Below are 4,237 nucleotides of genomic sequence, written 5' to 3'. Positions count from 1 at the left end.
TATAAAGCAGCGGTCATCAAAACAATTTGGTACTGGCTAAGAGACAGAAAGGAGGATCAGTGGAATAGACTGGGGGCAAGTGACCTCAGCAAGACAGTATATGATAAACCCAAAGATCCCAGCTTTGGGGACAAAAATCCACTATTTGGTTAAAACTGCTGGGAAAATTGGAAGACAGTGTGGGAGAGATTAGGTCTGGATCAACACCTCACACCCTACACCAAGATAAATTCAAAATGGGTGAATGACTTAAACATAAAGAAGGAAACTATAAGTAAATTAGGCAAATACAGAATAGTATACATGTCAGACCTTTAGGAAGGGAAAGATTTTAAAACCAAGCAAGACTTAGAGTCACAAAATGTAAAATAAATAATTTTGACTACATCAAATTAAAAAGGTTTTGTACAAACAAAACCAATGTAACTAAAATCAGAAGGAAAACAACAAATTGGGAAAAAAATCTTCAAAAAACCTCTGACAAAGGTTTAATTACTCAAATTTACAAAGAGCTAAATCAATTGTACAAAAAATCAAGCCATTCTCCAATTGATAAATGGGCAAGGGACATGAACAGGCAGTTCTCAGCCAAAGAAATCAAAACTATTAATAAGCACATGAAAAAGTGCTCTAAATCTCTTATAATCAGAGAGATGCAAATCAAAATAACTCTGAGGTATCACCTCACACCTAGCAGGTTGGCTAACATGACAGCAAAGGAAAGTAATGAATCTTGGAAGGGATGTGGCAATGTAGGGACACTAATTCATTGCTGGTGGGGTTGTGAATTGATCCAACTATTCTGGAGGGCAATTTGGAACTATGCCCAAAGGGTGATAAAAGACTGTCTGCCCTTTGATCCAGTCATAGCATTGCTGGGTTTGTACCCCAAAGAGATCATAAGGAAAAAGACTTGTACAAGAATATTCATAGCTGCACTCTTTGTGGTAGCCAAAAATTGGAAAATGAGTGGATGCCCTTCAATTGGGGAATGGCAGAACAAATTGTAGTATATGTTGGTGATGGAATACTATTGTGCTCAATGGAATAATAAAGTGGAGAAATTCCATGGAGACTGGAATAACCTCCAGGAAGTGATGCAGAGCGAGAGGAGCAGAACCAGGAAAACATTGTACACAGAGAGTGATACACTGTGGTACAGTCGAACATAATGGACTTCTCCATTAGGGACAATGCAATGTCCCTGAACATCCTGCAGGGATCTAGGAGAAAAAACACTATTCACAAATAGAGGACAAATTGTGGGAGTAAAAACATCGAGGAAAAGCAACTGCTTGACTACAGGGCGACGTTGAGGGGACATGTCTGAGGAGAGACTCTAAATGAACACCCTAATGCAAATACCAACAACATGGAAATGGGTTCAAATCAAGAACACATGTGATACACAGTGGAATCGCGCATCAGCTATGGGAGAGGTGGGGGAAAGGGGAGAAGGAAAAGAAAATGATCTTTGTCTCCAATGAATAATGTTTGGAAATGACCAAATAAAATAATGTTAAAAAAAAGAAGAAGAAATAGAAAAAATCCATGTAAGACCAGAATGTATAAAATTAATTCTGTTTGCTAAGACAGAGACAGAAACTATATGAATACAGCTCTAAAACAAGTCTTCATGAAATACACAAACTTCAATAATGGGAAAATTAGTAACTGCCTATGGGTACATCAATTGAATAAAATAAAAATGAGAATACTAAACTAAGGTGATTTATTTATTCAGTGCTATAATTTTCAGGTCAAATTTCAGCTAAAGAATTATTTTATAGAGCTAGAAAAAATAATAACAAAATTCAGCTAGAGTAACAGTGTCAAGTTCCCTCTAGAATATTCAGCCCGCAAAACTCCCTATTACAGCTAAACCAGATTGAAATGTAATTGGGAAAGATTTAACCAAACTTTTAAAAAATAGAGAGTAATGTAAATTTTTACTTTATAAAATCAATATGTAGCCAATTTTTTTATTTAGAGAATTTCACCGGAAATAGTGAAAAAAGACAGGAAGGAAAGGGGCATAACAATATTAGATTTTAAGTATTACAAAGCAGTAATCATCAAAACTATTTAGAACTAATAAATAGAGAAGTTAATGAATAGAACCAATAAACCACATAAAGAAAATTAACTCTTTAGCCTAGTGTTTAATAAACCTAAGATTTGAGTTAACAGGATTAATTTTAACACTTTTTTTTTTACACTTTTTGACAAAAATTGCTGGGAAAACTGAAAAGAAGACTGGCAGAATCTAGATAGAAATCAACACCTTGCAACATAAAACAAGATAAATTCCATATGAATACAGGACATAAACATAAAGGGTAACACGAAAAATCATTTAGAGAGTAAAAAAGGAATTGCCTGTCAGATGAAGGGATAGCGAAATAGTTCATGACTAAACAAAAGATAAAAAGTATTACAGAACTTAAAATAGGTCATTTTGATTATGTAAAATGAGATGTGCACAAACAAAACTAATGTAGCTAAATTTAGAAGAGAAGCAGATAAAAGTGAGGAAGAAATCTTTGAAACAAGTTTCTCTATAATGGTCTCTTTTCTAAGATAGATAAGAATGTATTCAAATTTATAAGAATAAAGAGCACCCTCCATTAATAAATGGTCAAAGGATATGAACCATAAGCTTCCTAACAAAAGACATTTAAGCTATCAACAACCATATGGAAAAATGCTAATAATAAGAGAATTATAAGTTAAAGCAACCCTGAAGTTCCACCTCACTCCAATCAAATTTAGCAAAGTTGACATAAAGGGAAAATAGCAAATGTCAGAATTGTTAGAGGAAAATAGGCACATGAAAACACTTGGCTGAACAATGAGATGGTACTGTCCTTCTGGAAAGCATTTTGGAATTTTAACCATAAAATTATTAAATTGTGTATTCCCTTTGACACAGTAATACCAATACTAATACTGGCCTATTCACAGAGAGATCAAGAGGAAAAAAGAAAGTAATCTACATGTAGAAAAATGTTCATAACTATTCTTTTAGTGGTGGTTCAAAGAAATGGAAATTAAAGGGGTGCCCATCAACTGAGCAATGACAACTAATACCACATGGATATATAGTGGAATACTATTGTGCTAAAAAAAATAATAAAGGGTATAGTTTCAAATAAATCTGAAAAGACTGATGGAAACTGATTGCAGAGTGAAGTAATAAGAATCAGAAAAATAATTTATATGGCAACAATATTGTAATGACAATTTTTAGGGACTAAGAAGTCTGATCAACACAACACAATGATGAAACATGCTACTCCTGACAGGGAGGGTATCTACTCTGGGTACATAATGAGATATCAATATTTTGAGGGCATGTCCAAGTGTTGGAATTTGCTTTACTTGACTGGTCCCATTTATTATAAGGTCTGGGGTTTTGGTTTTGGTTTTGAATGGTGGGAAATAAAGGAAGAGAAAATATAGTTTTAATTTAAATAAATTAAAATTAAAAGAATGTGGCCTCAAAGGAGAGACACACCTCCCTCTGCTTCTTTTGAGAGGAAGTCCATTTTGTGAAACATTACTACTTTAAAAAAATTAAATCCACTAAGTCTTTTGGGACACTGTGTGTGTGTGTGTGTGTTACATAGACCTACATGTATATATATACATATACATATACATATGTATATGTATATATATAGCTAATCCTTAAAAAAATGCTTATTGACTGACCCACTGACTTTTGGAAGAAGTACCAATACAAGAATAAAACCATTCTATGAATGTCATTCTAATGTCATTAAATGAATGACAGAATCTTTGCCCTTTGAGGCCAGTTTAACTTTTATTTTTTAATCCACAGAGCTTTGCACATAATAATGTTTTTAAAGGTCTATTATTTGTTGTATTGAAAGAGAAAAGAAGGTAAAGTCTCTCTTCTCCTCTTCCACTTTCTTAACCGCTCTGACTCCCCAGCTCACTGGTTTTAATCAATTTCAGGCCACAAGACCCGGCCAAAATGGATGGAGTCAAGAACGTTAGCCTTCCCTTCCACACATCTAAAGAGCAAAGCATGAAAGGGATCTCGCCTTCACTCAGGTCCGGGAGACTCGAGTTCCCCCACCACCTCCTATAGATGTGAATGAAAATACCGACAGAAACAAAGCGACCTCCACTCCCGCAGGGGGCGTTCCTTGGCTCCTGGTTGCCAGGGGTTACCCCCCCCCACCGCACGACCTCCGCCTGTCCCGGAAGT

Source organism: Monodelphis domestica, chromosome 4, assembly GCF_027887165.1.
Source record: "Monodelphis domestica isolate mMonDom1 chromosome 4, mMonDom1.pri, whole genome shotgun sequence".
Classification (NCBI taxonomy): Eukaryota; Metazoa; Chordata; class Mammalia; order Didelphimorphia; family Didelphidae; genus Monodelphis; species Monodelphis domestica.
Note: the sequence above shows the minus strand (reverse complement) of the source record.